We start from the raw sequence: 17,135 nt of genomic DNA on the forward strand, positions 1-17,135 counted from the left end.
AAAGACTGATAGCAGAAATTCAATTAGTGTCATTTACTGTCTACACCCAAGGACAAGTAAAGTAGAAAATAAGCCTTATTTCTAACTGATTGAAATTGGCAAATTGAAATAAGTGAATATTCAGGGGGACTTATTTGTACTGGGCAGGAACCTATTCCAGGAGCATTAATAATTTTTTACTGATGGTTCATTTCATAGTAAAGCTGCTTAACATGCGATGAATCAAATCCAGTAATACTTCTGTGCAAAGAATTGAATTAAAAGCTATCAAGACTGCATTGCAGGATTTCCAAAAGCCTCTTGATATTATTTAAAACAAAAAAAGGAGGGATAGTGGAGTAATCTCCTGTAAGTAAATTACGTCAAGCCTTAATTACTTAAATTTTTACTTTAAAATTTTTTTCACTTGTAATGCTGATTGCAAGACACACATGGTGTCAGAAGCCAAAGGAAAATTGTTTGGCACAATGAAAAGATCCCGAGTCTAGTTTATAGAACGGATTCCTTTATTAACCTTTGGTTGAGAATATTCCAGAAAACTCCAAGCCTTGGGGATTCCTGCAACAATGGATCTGAGAGAGGAACTGACCAGAATTCTCCAGCCACAGATGGCAGTTGACCCAAGCAACACACTGAAGAGACAGAGAAGAAACAATCCAGAAATGGGGGATGGTAAAGACGCCATGCTAGCAGTCAGCAGCTGTGCGTCGCTGGATGTTGCCCAGGACAAGCCAAAGAAGGTAGGACCTGCATTGTCATTGCTACCATCCAGAACTAGAGTAGCAATGCTGTCATATCACAGGGGACAGCAATTGAGAAGGGAACCCATAAAAAACTGTTGGACAGTTATTGAAAAGGGGACTCAAAGAACTGTTGACCCAGAAAGGAGCTTACTGCAAACTAATTCCTTTGATGCCTGGCTGCAATTTAAAAGGACATGAAAGAACTCAATCCTTTCCATTGAACAGAAAAATCTTAACTGCAAATGGCATACATTCTTGTTAAATTTATAAAATAAAAAAGGATGATATGCTGGAGACTAAGTCCAGCTGGTCATAATAAATGCGAGAAGTCCTCAAAAGTTTGAATGGACTCTTTCAACAGGACTGAAAATTTGCATATTGTTACCTACTGCTGGAACAGCCGAAGGCAATTCCCCTAACCGAAATATTTGACCAAACCTTACCTTTGATATGTATATCTGCTTTGCTAAAGGGCAAAATGTGTGAATAAAAAGCCCTGAGTCCGGAGATTCAGAGAGCTTAGTCACTAGAACTAAGTTTCCTCCTGGCTTTCCCCCATGTCTTCAAAATTTATATTTCATGTCTAGTTTATGCATTTACTTGCAGCTCTTCTCCAGATTCCTGAACCCTTGCATCTGCGGAAAGACCCTAAAAATGGTCTCTTCAATAAATGGTGTTGTGAAAATTGGACAGATACATGCAAAAAATTGAAACTAGACCACCAACTTACAAAATTCACAAAAATAAACTCAAAATGTATAAAGGACTTTTCCACCTACTAAATGTAAGGTGGAAAACCATAAAAATCTTAGAATAATACATAGGTAGCACAATATCAGACATATATTGTAGCATTATCTTCACACATACACCTCCTAGGGCAATGGAAACTAAGGAGAAAATAAACAAATAAGACTATATCACAATAAAAACTTCTGCACATCAAAAGAAATCACCAACAAAAATATAAGAGGGACCACTGCATGGGAGAACATATTTGCCAATACAATATCTGATAAGGGTTTAATCTCCAAAATGTATAGGGAACTCATACAACTTAAAGTAAGGAAGATAAACAATCAAAGCAAAAAATGGGCAAAGGCCCTAAATAGACGCCTTTCAAAAGAGGACTTACAGAAGTCGAAGAGACATATGAAAACATGCTCAAAATCACTAATCATCCAAGAAATGCAAATAGAAAGGACAATGAGATACCATCTCACACCTCTCAGAATGGCTACCATGAACAAACAAGTGCTGTCGAGGATGTGGAGAAAAAGGAACCCTCCTTCACTGCTGGTGGGAATGCAGACTGGTGCAGCCACTGTGAAAAACAGTATGGAGTTTCCTCAAGAAATTAATAATGGAACTCCCATTTAACCCTGTAATTCCCATCCTGGGAATATATCACAAGAAAACAGAAACACCAATCAGAAAGGATATATGCACCCCTATGTTCATAGCAGCACAATTTACAATAGCTGAGATTTGGATATAGCCTAAGTCCTCATCAGCAGATGAGTGGATTAAGAAACTGTGCTACATCTACACAATGGAATGCTACGCTGCTGAAAAAAAGGAAGGAACTCTTTCTATTTGCAACAGCTAGTATGGACCTGGAGAGCTTTTTGCTAAGCGAAATAAGCCAGTCGGAGAAAGAGAAATATCACATGATCTCACTCATTTGTGGAATAAAATGAGCAACATAAACTGGTGATGTAAAATAGTTCCAGAGACATAGAAGCATTGAACAGACCATCCATCCTCAGAGGAAGGTGGTGGAATGATGAGGGGAGTGAGAAATCAACCAAAGGACTTGTATGCATGCATATACTAGTGAGCAGAACCCATGGACACAGACAGTAGGGGGATGAGGGCATGTGCTGGGGTTGTGGGAACGACTGGGGAGAGGTCAATGGGGGAAAAAGGAGACATATGTAATACTTTAAACAATAAAGGATTATTTTAAAAAAAGAATGTAAGAATAAAATAAAAATGAACAAATTAAAAATAAATAAATTGTGCATGACCATTAAAACCTTTTTGCCTCAAAAGACACTACAATGAGAGTGAAAAGGCAACCCACATAATGTGAAAAGATATTTGTAAATCATATATATAATATCTATATATTCATATGAATAAAAATACATATGATAATTTCTCCAGACTATTCAGAATATAAAGAAATCTTACAAGTCAACAATAAAAAGAAAAATAGCTCAATTTAGAAATAGGCAAAGAATATGAATAAACATTTGTATAAAAGTATATACAAATAGCTAATCAACACATGAAGATACTCAACATCATTAGTCATCAGGCATATGCAAATCAAAACCACAATGGATATCATTTCACACCCTTGAGAGTCTCTTCAATCAAAAGATGTAAAATAACAAGTATTGGTTTTGAGTAACCAGTGTGTCACCAGAAGACAGCTGTTGTGAAAACCATAGCAACATTTAAGGCAAAAAGGGAAAGGGAAAACCTCTTATCAACATCATAATCATTGGACACATGGGTTCTAGCAAGTGTACCACTACTGGTCATCTAATCTACAAATGTGGTGGGATCACAAAAGAGCCATCAAAATTTGATAAGGAGGCTGCTGGAGGCTAAGAACAGTAGTTAGCATAATAAATGAGAGAAGTTCATCAGAAGGCTGATAGACTTCTTCAGCAGGGCTGAAGATCTGCATATTATTACCTGCTGCCAAATAGCTGAGGGCAATTCCCCTAACCCCGTTTTTGGCAAACTGTGGCTCGCGAGCCACATGTGGCTCTTTGGCTTCTTGAGTGTGGCTCTTACACAAAATACCACTGCCTGGGCGAGTCTATTTTGAAGAAGTGGCGTTAGAAGAAGTTTAAGTTTAAAAAATTGAGCTCTCAAAAGAAATTTCAATTGTAGTACTGTTGATATTTGGCTCTGTTGACTAGTGAGTTTGCCGACCACTGACCTAACCTGATAATCCTTTATTGTTTACCAAATCTTACCTTCGATATGTATATCTGCTTTGCTAAAGGGCAAAATATGTGAATAAAAAGTGGTGGGTACGGACATTCGGGGAGCCACCCCTCTAGAGGGTGAAGCCTCTGCCTGGTTCCCCCAAATGCCTTCCAAATTTATATTTCTTGTCTAGTCTCTATTCATTTGTGCGCAGCCCTTCTCCAGATTCCTGAACCCTTGCTGCGAAAAGACTGCAGCAGAGGCTGCTGAAATTGGAAAGATCTCCTTCACATATGCCTGGAACTGATGAATTAAAGGCTGTACATGAGCATGGTATCACCATTGATATCTCCCTATGGAAATTCAAGACCAGGAGATATTATTTGACCATCATTGATGCCTCAGGACATAGAGATTTTATAAAAAACATGATTAGAGGCACATGTCAGGCTAACTGTGCTGTCCTGATTGCTTTGGCTGGTGTTGCCAAATTTGAAGAATCTCCAAGAATGGGCAGACCTGTGAGCATGCCCTCCTGACTTACACACTGGGTGTGAAACAACAAATTGTTGGTGTTAACAAAATGGATTCCACTGAGCCATCCTTCAGCCAAAACAGAAATGAGATCATTGTTAAAAAAAAATCAGCACCTACATTAAACCATATGATTACACTCTAATGTGGGATATAAAACTGAAAGCAACAAACTAGAAAAACAAACAAAAATTCATGGACACAAACAGTATGGCAGTTACCAGAAAGAAGGGGTGTGTGTGGAGGTAGTAAAGGGTAAAGGGTAACAAATATATGGTGACAGAGGAAGATTTGACTTTGGGTGATGGATACACAATGCAATTTACAGATGATGTATCATAGAAATGTACACTTGAAACCTATGTAATTTTTAAATTTTATTTTTAGTAAATTTGGGGGGGTGATAGCAGTTAATGAGATCATACAGATTTCAAGTGTACATTTCTATGATACATGGTCTATATATTGCATTGTGTGCCTACCACCCAAAGTCAAATCATTTTCTACCATCATGTATTTGGCCACCTTTACCCTTTACTACACCCCATCCCCTTCCCTCTGGTAACCACATGAGTTTGTTTTATATCCCACGTATCACTGAAATCATATGGTTCTTAGCTTAGTCAGAAACCTATATAATTTTATTAAGCAATGTCACCTCATAAATTTAATTTAAAAAAGAAGTCATCACCTACATTAAGAAATTAGCTATAACCCAGACATTAGGTTTCTGCCAATTTCTATTGGAATGGTGACAACATGCTGGAGCCAAGTGCTAATATGCCTTGGTTCAAGGGATGGAAAGTGACCTGTCAAGATAGCAATGCCAGTGGAACCACACTGCTTGAAGCTCTGGATTGCATTCTGCCACCAACACATCCAACTGACAAGCCCCTGCATCTGCCCCTCTAGGATGTCTACAAAGTTGGCAATATGAACACTGTCCCTGTGGGTTGAGTAGAGACTGGTATTCTCAAACCAGGTATGGTGATCAACTTTGCTCCAGTCAACATTACAACTGAAATAAAGTCTGTTGAAATGCACCATGAAGCTTTGAGTGAAGCTCTTCTTGGAGGCAAGTTGGGCTTCAATGTTAAAAACATCTCTGGCAAGGATGTTTATCATGGCAATGTGACTGGTGACAGTAAAAATGACCCACCAATGGAAGCAACTGTCTTCATAGGTCAGGTGGTTATCCTGAATCATCCAGGCCAAGTCAATGCTGGGTATGCATCTGTATTGGATTGTCATACAGCTAACATTGCAAATTTGTTAAGCGATAGAAGAAGATCCATCATCATTCTGAGAAAAAAAACTAGAAGATGGCCCAAAGATTTTGAAGTCTGGTGATGCTGTCCTCATTGATATGGTTTCTGGAATTCCCATGTGTGTCAAGAACTTCCATGACTACCCTCTGGGCTGTTTTGTTGGTGGTGAAATAAGACAGATAAAAGCAGTGGACAAGCTGGAGCTGGCAAAGTCACCAAGTCTGCCCAGAAAGCTCAGAAGGCTAAATGAATATTATCTCCAATATCTGCAATCCCAGTCCTAACCAATGGTGGAAGAATGGTCTCATAAATGTCTGTCTCAATTAGCCATTTCAGTTTAAAATTAAAAAACCTGATTAATAATTACAATGCACCATAAAATATTCAAAAGGAAAGGAGAATGTTTTGTGGACCATTGTGTGTGTGTGTGTATGTGTGTGTGTGTGTGTGTGTGTGTGTGTGTGTGTGTGTGCGTGTCAGTTTTTAAGTCATAAGTTATTTAAATCAGTACTTTTTAATAGAAACAACTTGACAAAAAATCAGCCACAGAATTTTGAGACCCATTAAAAGATAGTTTAATGAGAAACCTGTGTCTTCTTTTGGTCAACACTGTAACTTACTATTGTACTGCTTAAGTAAAAGACTTAAGAATCAACCATAACAGAAAAACAGAACATGGTGGCCTGCAGGACTAGAGTGAGGAAGAGAGTGTGAGTGAGTGAGGGAGTGAAAGGGCAAGTGTGTGGACATGCGTTTGTGTGTGTGTGGAGGTGTGTGTCAGGGAGAGCATATTCACACAGGAGTCTCAGGGGCCAGCAGTTTGGGATCTCCTGGCCAAAGAGTCCCTGCTACAGCCACAGGCACCTCCCTGGCGGGGCTCAGGCTTGGATACCACATCTTGAAGGGTTCACAAGGTCCTCCTTGGGAGGAGGCTGTGAGTAGTGGCAGCAGCTAGGCACCCAGTCTCAACACAACCCACACTAGCTGTGTCCCAGGCCTAAACCCATGGGCACCCTGCCCCAGAACCTGCGAGTGCACCAAGGACACAATGAAGACCTCCCACACCCTGCTGCAAACATCACCCAGTCCACGCAGCTAAGGGAACACCAGCTGGACCCAGAGTACCTGCAGCTGACACCTGCAAGGCCAGCTCCCTGGGGGAAGGGATTACAACTCAGAACATGGACAATCAAGGTGTGAGATTCAGGCAGCACCAGACTCTGGGCTAAAGAGTCCCTGCCCACTGGACTACTAGCGGCTTCAATCTCTCTAACCTCAATCAGGTTACCAAAGGCCTGAAAGGGATAGTGGCTGACATTGACCTGCACCAGGGAGGCTCCCAGGAGGCCCAGAATACATACAGCAAGGGACCAGATTCAACAACATCAGAGCAAAATCCAGCAAGCTCCACAAATAGCAGACCCAAAGATTTTTGAGTGTGTGAACATGTGTGTGTGTGTGTGTGTGTGTGTATGTGTGTGTGTATGAGTGAGTGCATTTTTTGTGTTTTTTTTTGTTGTTTGCTTTTTCCATTTTTTATCTTACTTCTCTTTTTTCTTGCATATCTCTAATTTATCTCTATTCTTTTATTCTATTTGACTTTAGTTTATTCTTAGTGTTATTATTAACTTTTCTTATTTTATTTTTCCCTTTTTTCTCATTTTTGTTTTACTTTTCCTATTTCTTAATATATCCATTATTACTACATTTAAAATTCATTATTATTTCATTTATTTGCTGTTTCCTTTACTTTTTTCCTCCTATACTAGCTCTTTTAGCTTCCTCCTTGCTTCCATATAGCCATCTTTTTGTATTCTTCTTTCTCCCTTTTTCTTTATATCCTTTCTGTCTTCGTTCATGTGTCTTTTACTAGTGGTATTCTTTTTAATTTTATTTGCCTTGTTTTTGCTTCTTTTTCCTTCTTAGTCTTTCCTGTTATTACTACATTGAGTAGCTTGACTTTCATGGTGTTTTTGGTTTGGCCCTGTTGTGTTTTATTCTGTTCTGTCAGCACCTGTATAACAACTGGCATGATGATGTAGTGGTTGAACCTCACTGCTAGCACGTCAGAGGGGTGATCCTTCCCCCAAAAGGAATAATCAATAATCAAGTCCAAATTACAAGAGGAGAGCCCAAATAATGCACACAAGGTGCATTCATAGACCATCCAGCTCAGGTGAACAAAGATACTGCACCACTGGACCCCTGAAGACCCTTTTTAAATAAGGCCATCCCACAAAGATTTGGAGGCATAACAGTTCTATCTAATATATAGAAAAAAATACAAAAAGACAACTAAAATGGAGATACAGAGAAACAACTCACAAATGAGAGAAAAGAAGGAATCTCCAGGGGGAGAAAAAAAAAACAAAAACCTTAATCAAATGGAGGTAAGTTACCTATCAGACATAGAGTTCAAAGTAATGGTTACAAAGGTGCTTATGAGCTTAGTGTAAATTATAAGGAACTCAATGGGAACTATAGCATCATAAAAAAAGGAAATAGAACCATGAAGCAGAACCAGACAGAAATGAAGAATAAGATATCTGAAAATAACACACTGGAAGGAATTAAAAGTAGATTGGATGAAACAGGACTGAATCAGCAATATGGAAGACAACGTAGAAATAAATACCCAATTAGAGAAGCAATAGAAAAAATAATTTAAAAGCAGGAAGATAGCTTAAGGGAACTCTGGGACAACATGAAATGTAACAACATCCGCATTATAGGAATACCAAAAGGGGAAGAGGGTGAGCAAGGAACAGAGAATCTGTTTAAAGAAACAATGAGAGAAAACTTTCGCAACCTGGTGAAGGAAAATGTCACACAAGTTCAGGAGGCACAGATCGTCCCAATCAAGAGGAAACAAAATAGACCAATATCTGGATACATCATAAATTAAAATGACAAATATTAAAGACAAAAAAAGAATCTTAAAGGCAGCAAGAGAGAGATAGAATATTAACTACAAAGGAGTTCCCATTAGAATGACCACTGACTTCTCCATAGAAACACTTCAGGCCAGAAAGGAGTGGTGTGAAGTATTCAAAGTAATGAAAAACCAAGGGCCTAAATCCAGTAGTATTCTTCCAGCAAGGCTATCATTTAAAGTTGGAGGGATTACAATACCGGATAACAAACTATACTACAAAGCCATTATATCCAAAACAGCTGAGTACTGGCACAAGAATAGGCATAAAGACCAATGGATCAGAATGGAAATCTCAGAAATCTACCCAAGCCATTATACTCAATTAATCTTTGACAAAGGAGGCAAGAACATACAATGGAGTAAATACAATCTCTTCAATAAATGGTGTTGGGAAAACTCGACAGACATGAAAAAAGATGAAACTAGACCACCAACTTACACCATACACAAGAATAAACTCAAAATGGATAAAAGGCATGAAACCATAAAAATCTTAGAAGAAAACATGGAGAGTAAAATCTCAGACATCTCACATAGCAGGATTTTTGCCAATACAAGCCCAAGGGCAAAGAAAACTAAGAGAAAATAAACAAATGGGACTACATCAAAATAAAAAAGCTTCTGCACATCAAAAGATACAACTATCAAAATGAAAAGGGATGCCACTCTATGGAAAAACATATTTGTCAGTGATACATCTGATAAAGGGTTAATATCCAAAGTATATAAAGAACTCATAGAACTCTACAAAAGGAAGGCAAACAATCCAATTTAAAAATGGGCAGAAGACGTGAATATTTACAGATGACATGATATTGTACATAAAAACCCGAAAGTCTCCATAAAAAAACTAATAGATTTAATAAATGAATTTGGCAATGTAGCAGGATACAAAATTAAAGCCAATAAATCTATGGCATTTCTATACACCAATAGTGAACCTACAGAAAAAGAGACTAAAAAAGCAATCCCATTTATCATCGCACCAAAAAAATTAAGATACCTAGGAATAAACTTAATTAAGGAGGTAAAAGACCTATATGTGGAAAACTACAGGACACTGAAAAAAGAGAGAGGAAGACATAAACAGATAGAAGAACATACCATGTTCATGGATTGGTAGAATCAACATCATTAAAATGTCCATACCACCCAAAGCAATCTACAGATTCAATACACTCCCCATTAAAATGCCAATGGCATATTTCACAGACCTAGAAAGAACTCTCCAAAAATTCATCAGGAATAAAAAACACCCCAAATAGTCACAGCAATCTGGAAAAAGAAGAACAAAGTAGGTGTGAACTCAATACCAGATTTCAAGCTGTATTACACAGCCACTGTTCTCAAAACAGCCTGGTACTGGCACAAGAACAGACATATAGACCAATGGAATAGAATAGGGAATCCAGATATCGACCCAAAGCACTATGCTCAATTAATATTTGACAAAGGAGGCATGAACATACAATGGAGTCAAGACAGTCAGTTCAATAAATGGTGTTGGGAAAATTGGACAGATACATGCAAAAAAATGAAACTAGACCAACAACTTACACCATACACAAAAATAAACTAAAAATGGATACAGGACTTAAACAAGAAGGGAAACCATAAAAATACTAGTGAAATCCACAGGCAGAGAAATCTCAGACATATGCCGAAGCAATTTCTTCACTGACACTGCTCCTAGGGCAATGGAAGCTAAAGAGAAAATAAACAAATGGGACTACATCAAAATAAAAAGCATTTGTACAGCAAAAGAAACCATCAACAAACAACAAGAAATCCCCCTGTATGGGAGAACATATTTGCAAATGTTATCAATGATAAAGGTTTAATCTCCAACATTTACAGGGAACTTATACAACTTAATAAAAGGAAGATAAATGATCCAATAAAAAAATGGGCAACAGACTTAAATAGAATCTTTTTGAAAGAAGACAGAAGGAAGGCCAAGAGACATATGAAAACATGCTCAAAATCACCTATTATCTGAGAGATGCAAATCAAAACGACAAAGCGGTACCATCTCATACCTGTCAGAATGGCAACCATCAACAAATCAACAAATGACAAGTGCTGGTGAGGATGCGGAGAAAAAGGAACCCTCGTGCACTGCTGGTGGGAATGCAGACTGGTGCAGCCACTGTGGAGAACAGTATGGAGTTTCCTAAAAAATCTAAAAATGGAGCTCCCATTTGACCCAGTAATCCCACTTCTAGGAATATATCCCAAGAAACTAGAAACACCAATCAGAAAGGATATATGCACCCCTATGTTCATAGCAGCACAATTCACCATAGTTAAGATTTGGAAACAGCCTAAAGGCCCATCAGCAGATGAGTGGATTAGAAAACTATGGTACATCTACACAATGGAATATTACGCTGCTATAAAAAAGAAGGAATTATTACCATTTGCAGCAGCATGGATGGACCTGAAGAGCATTATGTTACATGAAATAAGCCAGTCAATGAAAGAAAAATACCACATGATCTCACTCATTTATGGAAAATAAAGAACATTATAACCTGATGAATAAAAAGATAGATACAAGGGCAGTAAAGCACCAAACCGACTGTCAAATTACATCATGAAGGCTGGGGAGTGTTGGGGAGGGAAGGAAATAGATCAACCAAAGGACTTGTATGCATGCATTTAAGCACACCAATGGACACAAGACACTGCGGGGGTGGGATACGGCATGAGACAGGGGGTAGGGGAGCCTGGGGAAAGGTCAATGGGGAAAAAAAGGAGATATATGTACTGCTATATGTAATACTTTAAACAATAAAAATATTTTTAAAAAAATAAACTGCATTGCTACATTTTGCGTCAGTATGTGTAAAAAGTCAACGTCAGTGCAAAGGTTGAGATTGCTTCTTTCTCACCAGATCAGAAATTCTCGGGGCAGTCTTTGCAAGAGCACAAATATGATCATCTTCCACAACAAGTCTTCTTCTGTATTTAGAGTTGATAACCAACAAGCTGGAAAACCCTGTTTCACAAAGATATGTTGTTGGAAATGTAAGAAGAAGGCGCAGCACAATCTCAGACAGAACAAGATATGACTGAAAACACTTGATCGAGAATTTTGTAACTGGCACTGTAGAGAAATCAGTTCTTGCTGCATCGCTGTTAATAAGTTCAATGAACTCCTCTTGTGCTGTCTCAGGAACATCTTCAACTTTGACTGTGAATGGGATTCTGGCAAGTGCAAATGGGGTGTCAGATTTGGAAAGTACAATGAAATTTCATCTGCAAGCATATGCAAGTGTTCTTTCACAGAAATTATCATCGTAATCCTTTTGTCTGGTTCAATGTCATATTCCTCAAAGAAAGCAGATAAGGTAGGCAACATGTAAATTTTATTTCCATCCATTTTTTTATTTTTTTTTGCCAAAGCTAAAGTTTCATTTGCAATGATCGGATCTTTTCAGACAAATCGAGGCATGTTGCATTTGGTCCTTGCCGTGATAAATTTAACTCATTCAAGATGGCAAAGATATCAACCAAGTAAGCTATTTTCTGCAGTTCACTTTTATCGCTGAAAAGTGCTTCGAACTGCGGTCTTGCTTTCTGATTAAAAAACGTTTTGAGTTCATCACGAAGCTCAAAAACACGTTTTAAAACTTTTCCTCTTGACAACCATCTCACTTCAGTGTGAAATAGCTGAGCATTGTTCAGCACATCCAACTCATTGCACAGTTGCGAAAACTGTCAACTGTTTAAAGTGCTCACCTTTACAAAATTGACAGAACTTATGATGCTTTTCATTACTTCTTGTAACTCTTGTGGCAGCATCTTCATTGCTAATATTTGCCAATGAATCACACAGTGAGTTCCGATGACTTTTGGTGACTCATTCAGTACCAAACGTTGAAATCCAGATCAACATCCTAGCATAGCTGGAGCACCATCTGTGCAAACACCACAAACCTTTTCCCAAGAGATCTTATGCTCTTTCAGAAATGAACCAACTGTGTCAAATACATCACGTGCAGTAGTTGTCGTTTCAAGAGGTTTGCAAAAAAGAAACTCATCTTTAAAGTCACCATTATTAATATACCTCATGTAAACCACTAACTGTGAACAGTTTGCTACGTCTGTACATTCATCAAGCTGGATACTAAATATTGGAAGTGGAGCAGATTTAATTTCCTGGATTACCTGATCAAGAATATCAGCAGACATGTCATCTATTCTTCTGCGGACAGTGTCGTTAGATAAGGAAATTGCACTCAATTTTGTAACAAATTTGTCTCCGATCATAACTCCAACAATGTCTTTGGCCGCTGGCAACAGTAAATCCTCAGCAATGGTGTGAGGTTTCATAGCTCTGGTGATTCTGAGTGCCACCAAATATGAAGCTTCAACAGATGCTACGTTTTGTTTGTGGTACTTGCCACCAGTGTCAAGTCTGGCTTTCTTGAGTCCATCAGCTTTGCTTCTAAAATAGTTGGTATCCTTGCCAGCAAAGCTCGGATGCTCGCTATCAAAATGGCGTTTTAGTTTGTTTGGCTGATAGAACTTCACAACAAATAACACGTTGCAGTTTCTCAATTCCTGCTGTAATTATTGAGGTAAAACCATACTGTAAAAAATCCTCACTATATTTTCTTTTCTTAACGTTCTTCTCTACACAATCCATTGTCATGGGATGGTTTGCTAATGAAAAATGATATATAACAATAGCTTTAATAATACAAAAGCTGATACATCGCATAGTTCAGTTAATTCAGTTCATTAAAGTTTCCTATGAATTACCATTCTCTGTGTTGTTGTTTTTTACATACCTGTTACTATCACAAGGGGGCAGTATTCACATCAACCACAGCTGAATATAAAAAGACCGATCAGCATCCAGTTTAAGTTCCCATGGTACAGAATTTTTTTTTGCAGTAGTTGATGATTTTACAGTACATGATTTTACATTTACCCAGTAATTATAATTCATGAAGTGTCGTTTTACCTTCAATACTGCTGCTTTCAACACAGTAGCTGCTTTTAACAGAGTAGCTGCTTTCAACACAGCAGCTGCTTTCTATAGAGTAGCTGCTCTCTACACAGTAGCTGCTCTCTAGACGTGTGACTGGTCCTCATAAGTACATTATGGCGCCAATCCTGTCACATACACCTGTATTTGTACGGGGTGTATGTGATGGGGTTGGCGCGATGATGTCATCATGCCGGGTACTTGTATGTGGGCGTATCTGCATGTGGGCGGACCCGCCTAAAGACGGATAGAGGAGCGGTGTCTTGATTCCTAAGACCATGGGAAATATGTGTTTTCCAATGGTCTTAGGCAACCCCTGTGAAAGGGTCGTTCGACCCCCAAAGGGGTCGCGACCCACAGGTTGAGGACCGCTGCTCTAGGCGATCTCTGATCTTTCCATCCATGCATTGCCTCACCAGCTGTGTTTAACTAACCAATTCTGGGTGGATGTTGTATGATTCCGCTCTTCCTTCTATCTGCTCTGTGGGAAGGCGTAGGGACCATCCGCATATTCAGCACCACTGTCTCCCCCTCAACAAACATTTTAGGCCCCCACAGCCAGGGAGGCTGGAGTCTCAGTGTCGTGAGTTCACAGCTGAGGCAGCTGGTCCCTGGGCATTAAGGTTGTAGGGTCCCATGAGGTATCCGAGATTTCCCTGGTTGAAGGTAAGGCTGGGCTTCCGATCACAGCTGCTCTCCTCTTCAAGATGGTGTGGTTTCTCTGCTATCATTTTCTTGTGCCAGCATAGTTTAATTCAGTTCCTATCTCCTCCTTTATATTGTTATTATCAAATATATTGCAGTACTATATGTTATAGACCCCAAATTATAACTTAATACATATTGATTTATACAGTTGCTTTGTAATTTTGATGTAATTGAAGTACTATAAGACTCACCATTAAGAGTACAATTAAGTGATTTTTAACATATTTACATAGATGTGCATCCATCATTACTAAGTCCAGAAAATTTTCATAATCTCCAAAAGAAATCACCTACACCTTCCCAGCGACTCTGTTTTCTCTTATCCCAGCCCCTAGCAACCACTAATCTGCTTTCTGTCTCCATAGATTGGCCTATTCTGGGCACTTCACACACAAGCAGAATCATATAATAGGTGACCTTTTGTGATGGGGCAATTTAATTTAACACAATGTGTTCAAGGTTTAGTCTTTTTGTAGCATGTATGAGTATTTCATTCAATTTTATGCCTGAACAAAATTTCATTGCATAGATATACCACATATTATTTATTCATTTTTTTGTTTATGGACATTGAGCTTTTTCCACCTTTTTGCTATCATGAATAATGCTGCTTTGAGCATTTGTGAACAAGTCCTTGCATGCACATAAGTTTTTAATTATTCTAAATATGTATGTAGGAGTGGAAATACTGGTTCATGTGGTAAATTAATCAGAAATAGTACTTTGGAAACTATTTGAGGAATAGTCAAAGTGTTGTCCACAGTAGCCATACTATTTTCCATTCATATCAGCAATGTATGAAGGTTCTAATTTCTCTATATCCTTGCTAATGTTTGTTATTTACATTTTTTAAAGTATAGCCAAATTAAGAAGGTAAAGTGAAATTAGATTTGTATTTGAAATTAGATTTGTATTTCCCTAATGAATAACTGATGTCAAATATATTTTCTTATTGTTTTTTGGCCATTTGTGTATCTTCTTTAGAGAAATGTCTATTTAAATTCTCTGTTTATTTTAAAATTTGGTTATTTGTCATTGTTAATGAATTGAAATATTTCTTTATGTATTTTGATACAAGGTCCTTATCCGATATATTATTTCCAAATATTTAACCCATTTGTGGGTTGTCTTTTTCTATTTTTATAGTGTCCTTTGATACACATTTTTTATTTTGATGCAATCCAATTTATCTGTATTTTCTTTAGTTGCTTTTTTTGATGTCCTATTAAAAAAAAAACTATTGACAAATCTAAGGTCATGAAGATTTACTCCTATATTTTTAGAAGTATTTTACAGTTTTAACTTTTATATTTTAAGTCTTTTATCCATTTTGAATTAATTTTTATGGTATTATGGTATATGTAAGCAGCATTCTTTTGGATCTAGATATACAGTTTGCCAGCACCTTTTATTGAAAACAATATTCTTTTCTCTATTTAAATATCTTTGTACCTTTGTAAAAAATTGATTGACCAATTATATAGATTTTTTTCCTGAACTCTCAATTATATTTCATTGAGTATATGTATATTCTTATGCCAGTACCACACAGTCTTAATTACTGTAGCTTTGTAGAAACATTTGATATTGGGAATATGAGTCCTCCAAATTTGTTCTTCTCTTTCAAGATTATTTTGGATGCTCAGATTCCCTTGAATTTCCATATGAATTTTAGGATGAACTTGTCAATTTGTGCAAAGACTCCAGTTGGGACTTTAATAAAGATTGCACTTAATCTATAGATCATTTGGTGGAGTATATTTTGTCTGATATTAGGATTTCACTCCCTTTTGATTATTGTTTGCATGGTATATCTTTCCCCATCTTTTTACTTTAAATCTATTTGTGTCTTTGAATCTAAATTGTGTCTCTTGTAGACAGTATATGTATCATGTTATGTTTATCAAATGTCAGTATTTTACTTTTAATTGGAGAATTTAATCCAGTTATATGAAATGTAATTATGGAGAAAGCAAGATTTATTCCTGCCATTTTTTTTTTGTTTGGATTCATATGTCTCTTGTCTCTTTGTTCTTCCATTACTGCATTTTTAAAGTTATATAGATATTTTCTTGTGTACCATTTTAATTCCCTTGTCATTTATTTTACTATATACTTTAGTTTTATTTTCTTAGTGTTTTTCCTGAAGATTATAACTAACATCTTAATATATAATGATATAATTTGAATTAATACCAACTTAATTTCAATACAAAATTATAAAAATATTTTGTATCTATGTCACTCCATCCCCTCTTCATAATGCTGCTATTGTAAAAAACTACATCTTTATACATCATGTGCCCTTAAACATATTTATTATTGTTGCTTTATGCAGTTGCTTTTAAAATCTTAAAGGAGTAAAATTGAGTTACAAAGAAAAAATACATTTATATTGTCCTTAATATTTACCTATGTAAATATAAAACTCCAGAATTTCTATCAGTTCCTTTTTATAATTTCCAGCTCTTATTTGGTAAGAACCCATTCTTACACTTTCTTTTATGAGAAAAGAAAGTATTATTATATTAAGTTTTTTAAGCATTATTTTCTTATCTCTTTGAATACATTTAAAATAATGAAATTAAAGTATTTGTCTAGTAAGTCCCATGTCTGAGTTTCCTCAGGGACAGTTACTACTGATTGCCTTTTTTCTCCTGTATATGGGCCATACTTTTGTCTTTACATGTCGCATAATATTTAATTAAAACTCAACTTTTGAAATAATATAATGTGGTATCTCTGGAAATCGGGTTCTCCCTGCCTCTCAGGGTTTAGTTTTGTTGTACTTATTATAATTGGTTTTTTGTTGTTGTTGTTTCTTTTGTAAATTTTATGAACTATTCTTATAAAGTCCATATTCTTTATGTGTAGCCACTGACGTCTCTGCTCAGCTTATTCAGCGGTCAGCTATGATTGTACAGCAATTTCTTTAAATGCCTAGAACCAATGAATAACCCAGTCTTTTCTCACTATCTGTATTTTGGGGAATTCCTTCA

General features: G+C 37.0%; 2 pseudogenes; one reads left to right on the forward strand and one right to left on the reverse strand.

Annotated features, from left to right (window-relative positions):
• Positions 1-566: 566 nt before the first annotated feature.
• LOC103302536 (elongation factor 1-alpha 1-like) lies at positions 567-5,745 on the forward strand (annotated as a pseudogene).
• Positions 5,746-11,290: 5,545 nt separating this feature from the next.
• LOC129149762 (zinc finger BED domain-containing protein 5-like) lies at positions 11,291-13,158 on the reverse strand (annotated as a pseudogene).
• Positions 13,159-17,135: the final 3,977 nt, after the last annotated feature.

The sequence above is a fragment of the Eptesicus fuscus genome, chromosome 1, assembly GCF_027574615.1.
Source record: "Eptesicus fuscus isolate TK198812 chromosome 1, DD_ASM_mEF_20220401, whole genome shotgun sequence".
NCBI lineage: Eukaryota > Metazoa > Chordata > Mammalia > Chiroptera > Vespertilionidae > Eptesicus > Eptesicus fuscus.